The following is a 19174-nucleotide window of genomic DNA, read 5'->3' on the forward strand; positions in this document are numbered from 1 at the left end:
GCCAAGGTCAGCTGTGCAGCTCTACTCACCCCCTTCCCTATTACTGATGATCACAACCTGTACCAAGCTAGTGCTGTGCCTGCCAATGTGATGATTTCCAAACTTTTCCTTCAATGTTTAGGGTGGAACCTCAGTCAGCACCTTGTGTTGAAGGGGCCCTGATAAGGCAGAGCTGAACCTTTCAGAGCTGGGTAAGGGTGGCACTGGGCATGGAGGTGCTTGGTGGCCTTTTCTCAGGTACCAACTGCAGAAAATAGTTTTAAACTCATTTACAAATAATTATTATTTTTGTTGTTCTTGTTTTTTTGTTTTTTGAGATAGAGTTTCTCTGTGTAGCCCTGGTTGTACTGGAACTCATTCTGTAGACCAGGCTGGCCTTGAACTCTTGAGACCCACCTGCCTCTGCCTCCTAGTGCTAGGACTAAAGGTGTGCACCACTGCTGCCTGGCTGGTTTTTGTTGTTGTCTTTTTTTTTTTTTTTTTTCCCAGACAGGGTCTTGCTATGCAGTTCAGGCTGGTCTTCAACTTGTGAGCCTCCTACCTCAACTTTCTAAATGTTGGGATTACCGGTGTGTACCGCCATGCCTAGCTCACACTAACTTGACCTATAGCAAGTTATGATTTACATAATACTGGCTGATCAAAAATAAAACTTGCCACCTGCAAAAGTTTGTGTTTAATCTATTTGATGAGTAAGTTTTTGTCCACAAACTACATTTTGAGTCAAGAAAATGATGCCCTAAGTTTTAAAACAAACAAACCACCCAGCCTTGTATAGTCAACACCTCACTCTCTTTGAACTCATTTTCAGCACTTGTTTGTGCAGACATGTCTTTAATTTTGGTTTGCATTCCTGGTTCTGAAAGATTGCACTTTTACATCTCAAGCTGTGATAGGGCACTCCCTCCTTTCACGGACTTGGTGGCAACCACAAAGATGTTTGAAGCTCTGCTTTTATCCTGTTTTAATGAGTTACATGTTAAATTTACTGTCTGGCTCCTGTAAGTTCCAAGAATTCCTTTTGCTTCAATCTAGCCAATATTAACTCAGATACCGGGCAGCCTCACTGCTCAGGCTGCAAGGATGGCCCGGGAATGTGAGAATGGGAAAATGCATTTTTCTATAGTTAAACCCTCCCTTATTTCACAAAGGATTTGAGGCACTCTGTGCAAGCACCCGAGACAACAAATAAGGAAAATGATTGCTGAGAGGCACACATAGTGAAATGATTAAGAAACAGTTCTGGATGTGCTGCTTCTCAGTTTCTGAACTTAAGTCACAGAATTATTCTGGAGCTTCCTGGTGGCCGAGGCAGGGCGCGAACTGCAAACTGTGTGGCACACGAGAGGAATAAGCCACTAGTCCCTGGGGAAGGAGCTGCAGCTGCTCATGTCACTTTGGCATGGATTGCCCCTTTCCTATCAAACCAAGTTCAGGCAGAACTCCATCCTCTGCAAGTCTTTCTCCTCACTGTTGGGGCCACATTTGCTCTAGGATTTTACACACACTAACAACTTCTGACACATACCACCAGCCCAGAACCTCACTAGCCCTCTAATGCCTGTCGATCCACATCATGCACTCACTCTCACTGCCTGCTCTCAGTTATGGATCCACATCTCCATTCAAATCAGTGTCTCCCTTTTTTGGTTGTCAGAGCCTCACTGATCCACAGCTGACCTGCCAGACTTCCAATGTCCTTCCTGTCCAGCCTGGGAGGGATTGTACACACTCAGTCACTGCTTACCACCCATGACCTTGGCATAGGCCCAGACTGCTGTGGTGGGGGTTTGCCTTCATGCTCTGTCCCATCTCATTCATTCTGGTCCCTATCAATTCTGGCCAAAGATCAATCACATCAGCATCCTACTGAGGAGTCCAGCTGCCCAGGTGCTGCCTTTATGTGATGACTGGATTTGTGTCCTTTCTACTGTGTTTCCTATGAGCAGATACACTTGTTTGCATAACTTTGCATACCACATATGTGTGACACATACCAGGGTCTCGTGGGAGATGAAGGAAACTCCTTGGCTAGGTGAGTAGCCCTTTTGGACAGTTCTTCTGTGTCCCTTTGTGTCTGCTCCTCCACACCTTCTGGTCACATGCTGTGTTGTCCATAGCTGTCCTTGCTTTCTTTTCTTTCTCTCTGACTCAGGCCTGGGTGTGGCAACCACTCACCCTTGCTTGGTGCTACCAGATACCATTACCCTGGGCGTTAGAATAGTCTTTCCCAGAGTCACCTTTGACAAGGAGCCTGTGAAGGCAAGTCTCTGCTGAACATATCTCCACATTCCCTGGGGACAGTGTAGAGCCTGGGTCCTGGTTACAAGTGCAGGGATGTGAGTTACACAATCACAAAATGAGCTCAACCTTGGTTCCTGCCGCAGGACCTGAGGCCTTGGTGTGGCACAGACCCTGTCGTGCCTTGGTAAAGAAGTCTGGGATACCATTCGGGGTGGGTGATTCTTATGATCAGAGTGGAGGGTGTTAAAAGAGTTGCTCACATGAGCTGTCCACTTGTACCTGGAGCCTTGGCCCAGCATCACCAGGAGGATGCCTGATTAGAGTGATGAATTCAAGAAAGGTTACAATTGAATTTGTATGTGAGGCTAGCCCACAGCAGAGTTTAGCTACAGGAGAGCAGAGAGAGCCTCATCTTCCAGGAGACAGGAATATTTTGGGTTTCTTGTCCACTCACTGGTAGTGATATCCTCCAGGATCAGAGGCCATAAAAACTGACAAAAGGCCACAGGCATGGATGGGAAACCCACAGGGAAATGTGACAATGAGGGCTTTTTTTTTTTCCCCTGAAAAGATCTTAAAAAACATCAGTGGTGTCAGGAATGGAAGCAAATACTGCTAAAAGGTAATGGCACAGTCACCCAGAGCCAACCACGGAGGGCTCATTCCCTGGAGTGACTCTCCTTCCAAGATACCAACAATGGTCACACTTCACAAGTGGGCTCCTGTAGATGTGCCATAGACATGTCTCAGATGGACAGCAAGGAGGGTCTCTTTATCAAACCTTCAGGATGCAGAACCTTCAGCCCTTCAGACCACAAGCCCCTCTGGGAGATAAGCAGGACTCAGTGAAGGCTCCTTCCACAGGACAAGGGTAAACACACGGAGTTCTTCCCCTTCGCTTTGCATACCTGTGTCCTACAACTGTCGTGGCTACCACTGCTCCACTCTTCAATAAATTATAAAACAGTCTCTTGTTAATTCCCTCTTCTACAAAAATTACAAGCACTTCTGGTTTAGTTCTCTTCTTTGATTGATTAAACCTTTTGTCTTCTTAGGTGACATTCTAGGTGCTGGGGCAACCTGCTGATGGCAATGTTAACTTTGGGGAGTCAGGCCATGAGCATTTGTACTTGGATGGCATTAGTAGAGAGTTTTCCATCTATGACCCCAAGGACAGTAAAATACAGCTGCTCAACCCCATCAAGGACTCTGTTTTCCCTCTTGGATTGTCTTCTCGACATATGGAATCAATCGAAAACTCCATCACTAATGAGTTGAATCTTTGTCAGCAGGTGAAGCCTGTGACTCCAAAGGTTTGAGTCTTTCAGAAATAATGGCTTCATCCACATAGCATCTTCAGTACTGGTGTAAAAACACGACCCCCACCAGGCTCTTCAAACAACTTTCTTTGTCCTGCTAACTCTAATGCCTCTGTTCCTTAACAAATTTAATTGTTATCAAATCCTAGTTTTACTATATGATTATAAGATAAGAGGAGCAGTCTCCTCTTTATAGACTTTTAAAATTAAAATCTTTTAAAATAAAAAACCCATTATTTTTTGGAAGATTCATCTAGATATTCAAACATTTAAAAAATAGCTCTCATAAGCTGGGTTCTGTGTAATAAGAATAAAAATATAAAATACAGATAATAAAAATACCAGGTACAAGCTGGGTGGTGGTGGCTCATGCCTTTAATCCCAGCACTTGGGAGGCAGAGCCAGGAGGATCTCTGTGAGTTCAAGGCCAGCCTGGGCTACAGAGCAAGTTCCAGGACAGGCTCCAAAGCTACACAGAGAAACCCGTCTCAAAAAAACAAAAACAAATCAAAACAAAATGAAACAAAAATACCAGGTACAGGGTGGGAAGTAGATGAAGGTATAGACCATATAAGAATGGGAGAATATTCTGTCCATGGCAACGCTCTTTGTGTGGGTTGTGGGGGTAGGGGGCAGTGCTTCTGTGTGTGTGAAGGCGTAGAAGGTTGATATCAGACATCTCCCTCAATAACTCTTCACTTTATTTATTTATTTTGGTTTTTCGAGACAGGGTTTCTCTGTGTAGTTTTGGTGCCTGTTCTGAATCTCTCTCTGTAGCCCAGGCTGGCCTTGAACTCACAGAGATTCGCCTGGCTCTGCCTCCCGAGTGCTGTGATTAAAGGTGTGTGCCACCACTGTCTGACTCCTCGCTTTATTTTTAAAGTAGCTTTAAAATTAAAAAAAAAAATTGTATTTGTGAATGTGTGCAGGAGAAGTGAGTATGTGCAAAAGTGTGTGTAGGTCAGTAGACAACCTGTGGGAGTTGTTTCTCTCCTTCTACTATGTGGGTCCTGGGGACTGAAACCAGATAATCAGCCTTGGTGGCAAATGCCTTTACCTGCTTAGCCATCTTGCTGGCCCCTCTCCACCTTACTTTCTGAGATACTGTCTCTCATCAAACCTGTAGCTTGCTGTTTCAACTACAATGGCTGGCCAGCAAGCTCTGAGGTCCTGCTGTATCTCCTCTCAGCCCTGGGATGACAGGGATGTAGTCAGGCCCCATTTTTATGTAGGTGCTGGGAACCGGAACTCAGGTCCTCATGCTTGTGCAGCAGTACTTCACCTGTTGAGCCAACATTCAGTATTTACATATGTTACACATGCCCTACAAAGGAATCGGAGATATGATACAGCATGGATGCCCCTTGATGACACTATGTTAAGTGAAACAAGGCAATCAAGAAGAGTGGTAACTATGAGTGATCAAATTCATAGAGAGAAGAGTAGAATGACAGCTTCTGGGGCCGGGGCAGCTGAGAAGCTGTTCAATGGGTACAGGGGCAGCTGAGGAGCTGTTCAATGGGTACAGGGGCAGCTGAGGAGCTGTTCAATGGGTACAGTGTTTCAGATTTACAAGATGACCAAGTTTGGGAGATGGATATGGTTGCACACTCTTGTAAATGTATTGAAGGGCATGGGACTGCATGTATGAAATGGTTAAGATGGGAAATTTTATGAAAAACTTCTTAATTTCAATTTAAAAAAATCAGCAGAACATGTCAGGGTACAAAGTTTGCTTATTTGGTATTGGCTTGAACATTTCCCTAACAGAAAGCCAGCTATTTCAGAGGAGTCCTGCCAAGTTCAGGGAACAGACAACTGCAGTGTGGAGTGGCACCCGGTATACCAGAGGACTGGGGTTGCTTTTGCTAAAGAAACCGTCACAAAAACTTAGAACTTTAGTCTCTGTAAGGCAACTCAACCTGGTTAAGAGTGAACATGTCCTGGAGTTAAAAGGCCTGTCCTTGAACCCTGACCTGAATGGCAGCCATGTTAATCTCTGGCAACTCAATCTGCCTTCCTTCACTGGTGGTAACAGTGCTACCTTACAGTGTCATTGTGAAGGTTAAAACAGATGAGCACAGATGGATGCTTCCACAGTGGGTTTCCCACAGATAATGGTCCTTCTTAAGAGCAGATTGGTCTTGCCTGTGACAAACAGGACCCAGTGTAAAATGAACATTCTTGAAAACAAAAATGCTGTTAAAATCTATTCCTTCCTCTCTGCCCTTCCCACTCCCCCTTCTCTTTCTTTCCAGATCTGTCATGGCGTTTGCTTGTATACAATAGTACACTGACATTCCAAGTAAAGAAGGAAATCAATGTTTAGTTATTAGCATGATTTTTGTCATTCAATTTTACATCATGTAATATTGGTTTTAAAAATACTAACTTGGATGGGCATCATAGTTCATAGCTGGTACATGCACCTGTGTTTCTTTCTTTTAAAGATTTTATTTTTAATTATGTGTATGTGCACATGACTGTGGGTGCTGGGAACTGAACTCGGGTCCTTTGGAAGAGCATTACACACTTAACCACCAGGCAATCTCTCCAGCTCCCATGCTCTCATCAGTCAATGGAAATACTGTACTAGATTAACTCAACTGTTTTTTTTTTTTTTTTTTTTTTTTTTTGGTTTTTTGAGACAGGGTTTCTCTGTGTAGCTTTGCGCCTTTTCCTGGATCTCGCTCTGTAGACCAGGCTGGCCTCGAACTCACAAAGATCCACCTGCCTCTGCCTCCCGAGTGCTGGGATTAAAGGCGTGCGCCACCACCGCCCGGCAACTCAACTGTTTTAATTTTATTTCTTGATATAGGTACAGTCCACACATTTTCTGCCTTACTGATCAGAAAGGAAGAGAGGCCATGATTGCTCTGTCTCTTTCTTTCCTATCATTTCTTTTCCTATCATCCTGAGTCACTCACAGCACTGAGAAACCAGTCCTCTTGCTGTGCTTGGAGCAAGTTCTGGTTCTAACCAGAGTGTGGCCATCGCTGATGGTACCACTTACTCCACTGGAGACCTTTCTATATTTACTTAGTACATGCTTCGAGTCTTGCTGATCTCACATATCATGTGTGCTATGTGGCATGGTGATGTTACAGGACTGTGATGGCTATGCTTAGCTCCTTTGCTGTCCCCACTGTCCCATGGGACTTCACACAAAGCACACATTCACAGGGAAAGTCTTAAGAATTATAATATGATGGCAGATTATCAAAGTGAGCACAAGCCTTGTGTGACTGCATAAGGTACACAGGCTATCGAGATCATTCCTGCCCTCACCCGCCCCATCTCTTCTAGGTTAAGCCCTTGGTAGGTGGCTCTGCCTCCCTGACTTAGGACCTTAGCTGAAGGATCTTAGCTAGGTTTTTGGGTTTCTGAACTGCCGAGCACACACTCAAGATTCTTGTGCCTTCTACAGCTTCCTTTCCCTGGTTAGTGACACCTAATTTCCCTCTTCCACAGTCATCTATCCTCTTCCATAGCCTCTGGGCTTCAATTATGTCACTTTCCTCAGAAAACCTTGCTAGGTACTCAGGTAAAGCCGCTCCAGTTCTTTCCCAGTGTCTCCACAAACACTCTCCATGGGCAGGCATGCTTTCCCAGCCCACTGCAAGCTCCTAGATAACCAGCTGTGCTTCTGCTCCAGAGAGGCGGATGGGAGAGTGTGACACACAGTTGGTTCCTGGCCCAGCTGTGTTCTTGCTGCCCCCATGTATTACAACTAGCCATCATCTTTAACGCAGGCATAATTACCTGCCTCATGGGATTGCTGGGGACCAGGCAGGGATAGGTGGAATCCTGCAGGTCAATCAGTCTCAACCTTAATAATCACCTGGGGTGCTTATAACTTCCCAATCCCACAACTTTACAAACTACCTCCAGTGTAGAGGCTGAGAACTACTGGCAGAGGTGAGAGCAACCAGCCTAGACCAATCAACAGTCATTGTCTGAAACCTAAGAAAGCTGGAGAATCTAGCTCTAGTCATCATCCTGGTTGCACTTCATTGAAATACTTCCAAATTCCCTGCTGGGGCTTCAACAGCCCTCCTAAGGCTAGAAAGACAGGCTGTGCTTGTCTGAAGGCCACTCCTCACAGGTCAGCTGGGTAGCTGCCAAGGGACCAATGTGACTTCCCCATCGTGTGTAGCATAGCTCCCAAATCCTCATTTACTGGAACACAGGGACAAAAGAAAGGTGGCAGTGGGTCCCCTTGCCATAACACTGGCAGTGTGAGCATAGAGAGAAGGGACTTATGTTGAGGTCTCATCTTTGCCAGCCAGCATGTCCCACCCTCGCCAAGGCCTTCACTTATCATTCCCATCTCATGAAGAAGGGACACCCACATGGAGAAGCCATTAGCCCAAAGTCTCAGGGATCTCCAGTCTAATGACTCTCAGGCCCAAGTCCAAGCACTGCACACAATGGGATCATGAGGTGGACGTAGGAAGGAGGATCACTGCACAGGCAATCAGATGACCCTGACAGGGCTGGACCAAGCCATCCTTTGAATAACAGAATCAAGATAGCTTTCTGCAGCAAATGTGGAGTAGCTGAGGTATGTAGGGGGCTGACTCTCATTCCTGTAAATAAGCCTTAAACAAAGAATCAATGTCTCCTTGTGAAGCTGCCTTGCTATTCGGATGATTTTAAGTTAGGGCAAATGTGAGCGCTCAACCAGAGCTCCTCGGATGATTTGTGGGCCAGAGATGGCTGGGCTGCTGGTATTTGCCCATTCTGGCCACAGCTCCAGTATTGACAGAGGCTCCCTGCACACACTCACTAGATTATAGTAAAGACATTCAAATCACAGGAGCGTCAGCCCACGCCTCAGCTCATCTGTGCCAGGAGCCCCTTCCTTAACGGAGACAAACAGGGAGAAGTCAGGAAATTCTGATTAGCACAGGAACGCAGATGAGCAGGGAGGCCTGTGGAAGCCGAGGAGACACAATGAAGTTGTTCTTCGTGCATACTAGCTCAAGATTTCCCTCCCCTAAGACATGCAGATGGAATCGCTGCTCTTGGAGGAAAGCAGGTGCAGTGATTAAAACCAACCACCGCTTGCTGAGCACTCCACCAGTGTGGCTGGTTTTACATGCATTATCCTGCTTATTTTCTGTGGTAACCTGTGAGGTAAGTTTTATGATCACCTCCACTTCACAGTTAAGGAAATGAAGGCTCTGCTAGGTGAGGTTACCTGTCTGAAGTCACTGAGTTGGGCAGTGGCATGGCCAGTGTTTAGAGTCAAAAATCTACCTTGATCTAGGCTCATGTAACATTATTTCTCTTGCATTAAGAGACATAATCATAGGATTATATTTGTCACCTAGCTGTCAGTTGGAGCTGCTCTAGAGGCAATCCAAAGAGGTAGATTATAGGGAGCAATGCTAAATAGGCTATGGCTCCACTATGCCTGATGTAGCTGTTCACCTCCTGGAGCCTCTAACTTCTCACTGATACAGTGCAAACAGCAGTTTCTATCTGGTGCTCTGAGTGGCAGAGTCATTATATGGATTAAGGTGGCTCATTGCTGCAGCAAAGTGATAGCTCTCTCCCAGGGTAAGAACCAAATGGGACACACAGGGATCTCAGGATCAAGTACTTAGTGGCTGGAACTCCCAGGCAGAGACAGAGTCAACTCAGGGTCATTGGGAGCCAGATCTGGGATAACACAGTGACCATTTCATTTTAATGCTTCCTTACACAGGCTAGAGATGAAGGTCTGTCCTGGCAGGGTGGGAAAAGCATAGTTTGAGAAAGCCTACTAAAGAAATGATAGGTTTGAGGGCCTCATGGGTCTCTGGGAGAGAAGATCAATAGAGCAGCCAGTGCTGGCTGTAGTCATGCAAATCTGCAGCAGCTCACATATGAAAAGGCAAAGGGACATGGCAAATAAACAAAAGAAGCCCTCCCAAGTTGTGCAAGGAGCAGCACTTGTCCCTTGGTGACAAAGGCCTTGGAGGGGCTGTTACAACAGTGTCCACAGTCTGAATCACAGGGCTTGCCTGTTACCCCCCGGCTCCTTCATTCATTGTCACCCTCTCTTGGATGTTCTCAGTCTAGTGTTGCCTGGTGCCTAGGAAGCAGGAAGCGTCTGGCTGTGAACAAACAGCAGCGCTGTAAAGTGTAAAGACCATGGGAGCCACACCTGAGATGGCCTCGCTTCCTTTCCTTGCTTAGGTCTCAGTTTCTTTCTCTGTAAAGTTGGGTGGCTGGAAACTCTTCAAGGAAGTTTCTAACACTGACACGTGTTGTTTCTACACATTGAGGGGGTGGCTCTCTGTGAAGTCTTTCCTGGCTCCACAGAGAAATAGAACACATCAGCACTTTGTGCAGATGCAGGAACGGAAGAAATTAGAGACAGAGTGCAGGATCCCACCACCCATGGGGTCTGGAACTCAAGGTGGGCTCCTAAGTCCTCTGAGATGGGAGACCCTGCTTCCCAGCTTTGTGAGGATTATAAGTGATCCATGCGAGTGCTTAGCTGAGGGCACAACTCCTAAGTTCTGGCATTCTCTGCCTGTTGCACACATTGATTCTACTGCAGGGAGCTGACTCCATGCATGTAATATGTACAATCTATACCCAGCATATGACAGGTTCTGGAAGCAAGACTAAATAAACAAGAGCCAGGGAAAAAGGGACTATCACAAAAGCTGCTTGGAGTGTAAGCCTGCTTTGGGCCCCATAATGAGCCTTGGTCGAAGACTGGCTTCTTGTGACAGCCCTATGGAGACAGGCTCTTCACCCCCACCCTTCAGAGAAAGAAGGTGTGCCTGGTATAGGCCTACAGAATAGGAGGAGCTACAGGCCCAGGATTTCTCCCATGGCACTGCAGAACTCTCAGAACAGGCTCATTTGCCCAGACAGGGCTTTCTTCTGGGTTTCTGGGGACTCCAAGTGACTGCCAATAATCCTCCAAATGAAGCTGCCCTTCTCTGTGTACTACAGTTACTACCTAGTTCAATGAGTCCAGTGTTTCTGGGTGCTGGGTTTGGCTGACCTGGGGTCTCAACCTCAGAAGGGCTCAGTGCAGCCCAGAACTCCAGGAGAGAAGCAAGAGAGCCTCTCTAAGCCTGTTTCCTCAGGTGTACAAGGAAGAGATTCTTTACTTCACATCTAAGGTCTTAAATGCCATGTTTGTCAAAGTGCTATTGCCTACAAGCATATGCAAGGGGCCAGTAATGTCCTTCATGACTCTCTTTTGAGGTTGGGAATCACATCAGAAGTAGGAACTCCAGCGCTCTCCCTTCAACCGATACCTGTGATCAAGATGATCCTCCTGGAAAGCAGGGGGAGGGGCCATACGGGTAGGAGGTAGTATAAAAGCAAAGCACCACAGAGGGAGGGGCAGGGATGGGCTAAGTGGAGTAGGATGAAAGGGTGTGAACAGAGAGTGGGTAGGGCAGGAAGAGCAGGAGCTGGGGTCTGGGCTGTGCAAGCACATCATGCACAGGTGAGTGAGGGAGATGCTACTTGGCCCCTCCCTCACTAGGTACACTTTCTTGAGAGTTGGTGAGTCACGATGGTGCATGCTAGCTCCTCAGAAGACACAAAAAGGTCACTTCTCAGCATGTTCTGACTACTTTTTCCCAAGCATTTCCCACCAGCTTGGGAAAGAGTCCTAGGTAGAATTTGCAGGAACTTCCTGAGTAAACCTTTGTTTACTCAGAGCCAACAGCCAACAACCAGTGCCTGCAGAACCAAGTGAAGTTTAGACGTGGAGAGAAGCCTGATTGCCAACCATAGCTCCTCATTCCCTAAGTACCCTGTGGTCCAGTAACCAGAGCAAATTACAGTTCTCCAGAGGGTTCCACTGACTTCTGCTCTTTCATGTGCTACGTCTGCTGGGGAGTTCTTTATGCCATTCAAGGCCTAACTCAAAGATCTAGCTGACTGGGGACATTTGCCATGGCCTTTGCTGGACCTCTTGTGGGTCCTGAGCACCCAAGCTCTTCACTGCAAGAGCATTTGTGGCTAGTCATGGCCTTGCCTACCTGTCTGTCAGTCCCCCTAGCCCCTAGGTGTCTGATTCCCCTGAAAATCTCTAGCTCCCCGCACAGTACCAGGATAAGAGGGATGCTTGAAGAAGTGGCCAAGAGAGTGTACAGGCAGCCAGAGGCTGTGAGGAAGGCTAGGGAAGGAGGAAGGCAGGGAAAAGAGGAGGTGGTGTATGCTGGGAGGGGTGGGCGGCGGAGGAGGCAGGGAACCCCGGCTAATTAGACCACATGTGCAGAGCAGCATCTGGCTCCAAGTGCAGCAGTTTTCAGCATTCCTGGAGTTGTCGTGGAGACGACCACATGACCTGCCCGGAGCTGAGGCTCTGGGGCAGCAATCCAGATGCACTCCTAACATATTCTGACAGAGAGCAGATGGGCAGCTATTTGCTGGGCCAAAAAATGCCAGCTCTACCCCCCTCCAGACCCTACATGCCCTCACTGATAATTTTCATTGTGTAAAGTCACTTTTTAAAAAATTTAATTTTTTTCTATTTTATGTGTATGTATGTATGTATGTATGTATGTATGTATGTATGTATGTATGTATGTATATATGTGTATGGGTGTTTTTCCTGCATGGATGTCAGAAGAGGATGTTGAATCCTCTGGAACTAGAGTTATAGACAATATAGAGCCACCATGTGGGTGCTGGAAATTGAACCAGGGTCCTCTGGAAGAACAGCCAGTGCTTCTGAGAGAGCCATCTCTAGCCCCAGTGTAAAGCTACTCTTAGCTTCTCCTATCCACCAGTTCTCTCACAGATCATGTGGGCACCACACTTGATACCCACCTCCCACTCCAACTTCCAGCCTGGTTCTGTGGCACAGGTGAGGAGCTGTCACCATCTTTAACAAAGGGGCCCTTGAAGTCAGGCTCCCCTGTTTCAAGACTGCCCCAACCTCCCAATTCAAAGTGTATAAGCTCCCCGCTCTGTGGTCTTACCCAACAGAATAGCAATCCTTTGCAGTGTGTGGGGACTTGAGCTCCTATTCTACCTGCACTGGTCTTGGGCATGTTACTGGTTAGAGTTTAATGCTCTGTGAAGTGGAGTTTGTAATATCCACCTTCACAGATCTATTTTAAAGGAACAGTGCAATAATAATGGAAGAACCCTGAAAATTATAAATTCCTGAATAAATATAAGCTATTCCTATAATGGTAATTTTTGAGTTGGATAAAAAATTTTAAAACTTAAAAAAATAATTGTTTTTTGAATAAAATCTCAAGTTTTCCATGTATATATATTTGAGAAAGAGTCTCACTACATATCCCTGGCTGACCTATGTAGATCAGGCTGGTCATGAACTCACAGAGCTCTGCTTGTCTTCTCTTTCTCCCCCCCCCCCCCCGCCCCCCCGCCCCCACGAGACAAGGTTTCTCTGTCTAGCCCTGGCTGTCCTAGAACTCAGAGATCTACCTGCCTCTGCCTCTTTAGTGCTAGGATTAAAGGTGTATGCCACCATACCCGACTTAGTATTATTTTTTAAAATATTGATTGTATGTATGGTGTGCTTGTGTACATGTGACGGTCAGAAGAAAACTTATGGGAGTTGGTTCTCTCCTTCTTATTACTCATTCCTGAGCATTGCACTCAGGTCATCAGGCTTGTTAGCAAGTGCCTTTACTTGCTGAGCCATCTCAACAGTCCAAACCTAAAAAAAATTTAAGCAGATTCTTATTTCAGCTGAGAAGAAGGGAAATAACAAGGTCTGAAGAGTAGACACTATTGGCTGTGTGCATGCCGTCTCTTAAGGTCTTTGGTAAGTTGGGAATCAGGCTGGGGATTAAATTTTGTTTATAGTGCTTATGAGCCAGGGAATTAAAAACCCTAGACCCTCAGTTTGCCCATCTGTGTAAGGAAAGTATTCACTCCTACCTCCTGTGAGCATATTCCTGTTGTAAACTGCCCAGCACCTGGGAGGCATTCAGTACACATTAGATTCCCTGTTGATTGGATGGGGTCAAATGCAACTGAGGCTGGGTAGGACAGTTGGAAGCACAGGTTCAGCTAGTTGGGGCTCAGTTTTCTCTTCTGAAAAAGCAAGGCTGTGAGAGGAGCTGCCTTGCCATGTTGTTGTTATATAGTTTCAAGGAAACAACATACATGGGAGGTTTAGCATCACAGTTGTCCTTACAATCCTCCTTTTCCTTACTAGAGATATTCTACATGGTCCAGGAAAAGCCACAGCTTCTCTGTGGGTGTGGTCTGGGCACTGGTGCCACATCAACTAAAGGGAAATGTGTTTGGTTTTTGATTCTAGGAAGTAAAGGAAGGAAGGATGCCGCTGGTGAGGTGGGGGTGGGCTGTCAGAGGTCCCAGCCGGCTGCCTGAGTGGTATGCAGCATGGCCCGTACAGGTGTCCAGGCTTGTTGATGAAGCACTGTGGGGTTCCTGCTGCCACACACTCGCCTGCCAATTGCAGGTGTGGGGAAGGCCTGGCTAAAAATACTGCCAACATGGGTTTAATGTCACCCAGCAGAGACTAATGATTGTTTGAAGTAAATATTAATTATGACTTACCCAGACAGTGCCAGAGTGGCATGCACATCTCTGTGTCTACACATGTAGTAAAGCAATCGTTTAGGGAAATGGCTTCTGATACCACTCTACTGGGAAGTTGAAGGGCTTGTAGGCTATGACTACGTGTGGAGTCCTGTTTAAAATAATTGGTGGTGTCTTGATAAGCAGTGAGCAGGAATTTCCTATTGTGACAGATGATCTCCCCTGGACCATTCTACTGAAGTAAATTTCCCATAAACACTGTCACAGTGCTATAGAGAACCCAGATTTGCTTTAAGGCCCAGAATGCTGGTAGGCAGATCTTGGACAAATGTGGCCTCAAGAGCCCACTTGTGGCTGGGTGGATCTCTGTGAGTTTGAGGTCAGCCTGGTCTACAGAGCGAGATCCAGGACAGGCAACAAAACTACACAGAAAAACTCTGTCTTGAAAAACAAACAAACAAACAAAAAAAGAGCCCACTTGTAGGGGCTACTGATCTGCAATGATGCTCTAAGGACCCCATGTCCACTTGGCCATGTTGCCAGCCCCCACCCTTCTGTTTTCTCACTTGGGTGGGAAGCCAACACTTGTTGATCACTTTGAAGTTTTTGCATCTGGTAGCCCATGCACATTCACCCCAGGACGTTTTGTTTACTCACGCTTGAGCCATGGCTTGGCCTCCACACAGCTGCTCATATGATTTTGAGGTACTGCAATCCTGGGTAGGAAGTAGGGGTGATGGCAGTGGTGGCACATGATGACAAGGGAAATGGTACTTGTGTGTGTTTCTTGTGTGCTAATGCCTTCCCAGACCTCCCCTCCATTTATTCTCCTCCTCCTCCTCCTCCTCCTCCTCCTCCTCCTCCTCCTCCTCCTCCTCCTCCTCTTTTCTTTCAAGACAGGGTTTCTCTGTGTAGCCCTGGCTGTCCTGGAAGTCGCTCTGTAAACCAGGCTGGCCTTGAACTCATAGAGATCACCTGCCTCGGCCTCCTGAGTGCTGGTATTAAAAGTATGTGCCACCACTGCCCGGCTCTGGCATTTCTTTTGTATGTACTCAATTATTTAATCTTCACAACAACCCCATGAGATAGGTAGATACCATTGCTTTGCTCATTTGACAGCTGAGAAACTGAGCCACAGAAATATGAGGCATACAGGTATATTTGTTGATTCCTGTTCCACAGGATGCTGCAAAAGAGCAGGTTCTCACAGGGTCTTTTAAAGCCTGGGCTCTAGGCCAGGGAGATATAGAAAGAATCAGTCCTACACAAGGCCAAGGCCCGTTGGGAAGCCCCAGGTTCTGACTTCCTAGAATTAGCCTTTGAACTCCTAGCTCTTGTCACCATGTACCAAGTCCCTTCAGAGATGGTTCTAAGAGGAGGGAACACTGCATTTGACCCTTTGAAACCTGGTATGGCCCAAACCCAGAGAACCAAACTGGACTTCATGCTGCAGAAACTGTTATGGTCACATTACTGAGCTTTTAAAAGGCCTTTAGGGGCATAAGTATTCAGGGAATGGGGTGAAACTCTGTGCCTGGGGATATGTGGTGTTTGGACTTCTGGCCATCTCTCTGCCAAGGCTAGCCCATGGAATAAAAACCAGCTTGGATGCTTTGGACCATATTGAATCACTATAACCATCCTTTATTGCTGTGGGATGTTCTGTATGGCAAATATGTTGCTCTGATTGGTTGGTAAATAAAACACTGATTGGCCAGTAGTCAGACAGGAGGAAGTATAGGCGGGACAAGGAGGAGAATAAAGCTGGGAAGTGGAAGGCTGAGTCAGAGACACTGCCAGCCGCCATGACGATGACAAACAGCATGTGAAGATGCTGGTAAGCCACGAGCCACGTGGCAAGGTATAGATTTATAGAAATGGATTAATTTAAGCTGTAAGAACAGTTAGCAAGAAGCCTGGTACGGCCATACAGTTTGTAAGCAATATAAGTCTCTGTGTTTACTTGGTTGGGTCTGAGCGGCTGTGGGACTGGCAGGGGAGAGAGATTTGTCCTGACTGTGGGCCAGGCAGGAAAACTCTAGCTACACTTTATTCCTATTAATAATGATGATAACGATAATGATGATAGATTTACTGAGAGCCTGCTAGTCATGTTCCAACAGTATTTACTCTAGTTACCAGTAGATATGCTGAATGCTTTTGGGGAAAGATCCCAATGTCTTCTTATTCTGAAATGTAGAAAGATACAGTGCATTCATACATGCATAATATAAGTTTTCTTTTCTTTAGTGCTGAGAGTTAAACTCAGGGCTCCTTATATACCAGGTGAAGGATATACCACCAACCCATATTTCCAACAGAGCATGTGACAAAGCACATGTATGGAAATGTTGAATGGGTAATCTACATGGCAGCTATGCAGGTTTTCATTGTAATATTCTTGCCTGTATGTTACAGAAAAGGCTTACTTTTGTGTGTTGTGTCTTCTAATTTTTATTATAAATTTCTTAGGGGAAAACCCCATAGGGTGACAGTAAGGGCCAAAACTTCAGCAGGGGAAGCATGGTAGCAGGATGGGTATTCCACAAGTGGAGGGGAGGCCACACATGGCATTCTGCTAATCTAATTTACTTATTGCTAACGCAGTGATGGGGGCAGCATTAAAAGTGAGTTAGTTACAGGGTTATTAAGAAGCTCAGCAGCTGAGGCACTTGCTGTCAACTCTTGATGATCTGAATTTGATCCCTGGGACCTGCATGGTGGAAAGAGAAAATTGACTTTGGAAGCTGTCTTCTGACCTCCACCTATGTGTCCCCCAAAAACAAATGCAATTTTTTAAAAAATGAGTTACAAACTATTTATTATATATCTATTATGAGCCAGGCCTTGTGTAAGAACTGCAATGATCATGACAAAGCCAGTCTAGGTCCCTTTCTAGAATGTGGGCAACCACATAAGTAAACAAAGTATTTGTGACAGGCATGAGAGGGTACCTGGAGATCTGGAAATAAAGCTCTGAAAGGTCTGGTGAATTTGCCCAAGTCCCTGGAATGAGCAGGTAGGGGTGGGTTCCCAATCAGGCAAGTCTAATCTTCCCTGTCACCTGCCACCCTTCAAAAGGTCACCAGCATCATCAGCCTCATTTGTTCTTGATGAGGAGCAGTTAGGAAAACTGACACCTGAAGATCACTTTCCAATCACATCCTTGTCATTCTTCCAATCCTGCCCATTGTCAGCTGAAGCTCAGAAGACTTCGGAAAGCAAAGGCTGTGATGTCAGCTCTGTTGACAACACCTTCACCTTTTAAGGGGTTGTTGCTTCATTGACTGAATACAGCTCTGGAAGAGGACACTGGAAGCTCAGAGGTGGGAGTTAAGGCTGAGTTCCTTGTCTTCCCTCCCTCTGGCCTTGGTTAGTTTAGAAGGAAGAGAAGAGAAGGTGCCCAAAAGAAGTGTGTGGATGACAGTGTTTGGTCTGGATGGTTTCATGACCTCCCTTTAGAAGGTGCCACATGGTAACTGGTAGGTTGGCAGGAAACTGTCAAAAGACGATCCCAAGAAAGCCTGGAAAGAGTTTTATTTAGAAGTGATGACTGGAGAAGGCAGAGATCAGCTACATTAATTTTACTGGTGATACATTGCCTGGTTTCAGGGTAGAAGCTCCCTAGCCTCCAAGTAGGAGCTGTTATTTGGGGCTTAAGAACACTGAACACTCTTGCTTTAGAAGAGATACAAAGCAACAACACCTGCAGATGGGCTATCTTGTTCACCAAGGCTCTTACCCTGAGGCCCTCCTGCCCCTGCCCCCACTGTCCTAGGCTGGCCCAATAACCACAAGTGCTTCCTCTTCCAGGCTCGCTTCTCCTGCTCCTGCTGTCTCCTCACCTGAGACTGAAATCACTTCAGCTTAAGTCCTACCCTGCCTTTGTGACAAGCTCTAAGACTGTTTTTAGAGCATGCCAGCCCTCAACGTCCTTCCAACCACAACTCCTGCAAACCGCAAGTCTCCATTTCTGCCAGCTCCTCAAGCTTCCTGTAAGCTGTACCCCATACTGTGCTAGAGTCCCTTGCTTCAGCTCACACCATTCCCTTTGTCTGGAATGCCCTTCCTGTTTTCTGTATCAGGTTAACCACCCCTCATCTTACAAGTGAAGTGTAGCATCATGGCCTCCACATGTCCTTTCCCCCACAGCCGCACACTTCTGGGTCTTCCACTGAGCTCTCAGGAGCCCCAAGCTTACCTGCATCACATCAAGTACCTGTCTACTCCTGTTTTCGCTCATGAACATGGACACTTCAGTTACAGGGGTGAACTATCTTACTGGGTCCAGTGCTCCCTTGCTCAGCACACACCTTGGTGCACAAAGTAGGAGTGAACATAGGGTGTGCTGAATGAACTGCCCATTTTTTTTTTTTTTTTTTTTTTATGGAAGTCAGTCTTACGAAATGAAGTGGCTTTTGGTAAAGTGAAAGAATGCCAACAGAGTTTACTTGGTCCCTGAATTCTTCTTAGAGCAGACGGTGCCCCAGCCAGGCTGCAATTAAAGACATGAGCACACACACATGCACACATCATTTTAAAAAATTTCACAGAATGCACTTATCGCGGATTTTTTTCCTTATTGGAAACCTGTTTACAATCTTGTCCACTGTCAGTCTTAAATGTCACTCTCAAGAAAGATGGCTGCTGCCAGGAGGAATTTATTTTCAAATTGAATCACAGCATGTTCATGCAGGGAAGCGCCTCTTTTGAATCTCCAAATTGGAGGGAATTCAGGGAAGAAGGAAAAGTAAGGTGATTAGAATCTGCAGAGGCTGATTCAAGAGGAAAAATTACGAGGCTAAACTATGCGCGGGTGAGCTAAACAGCAGCTATTAGTGGTGGAGATGGAGGGGGTGGGGTGGAAACCACCACCTAGAATCCTACCAGAGTGATGAGCAGGCACAGCAAGGGCCAAGAGAGCAAAGTGGTGGGGAACAGCTGACACCACACAAGGCACATGGATGCTTTTTTCTCTGTCCTCCCTGGGCAGGGCAGCTGGGTGCTGTGGACAATGACCTCTCCAACCTCTGCCCGGCAGGCATCACTATTTCTGCTCTAACGGGACTAAACTGCAGTTCTGTGATACAGGAAGAGTGGGT

At 46.3% G+C, this 19174-nt stretch overlaps 1 protein-coding gene across 6 annotated transcripts in view; it reads right to left on the reverse strand.

Annotated features, from left to right (window-relative positions):
* Positions 1-19174, reverse strand: part of Dennd1a (DENN domain containing 1A) — a 502935-nt gene that overhangs the window by 63156 nt on the left and 420605 nt on the right. The window lies entirely within an intron of this gene.

This window comes from Peromyscus eremicus, chromosome 4 (genome assembly GCF_949786415.1).
Source record: "Peromyscus eremicus chromosome 4, PerEre_H2_v1, whole genome shotgun sequence".
Lineage (NCBI taxonomy): Eukaryota > Metazoa > Chordata > Mammalia > Rodentia > Cricetidae > Peromyscus > Peromyscus eremicus.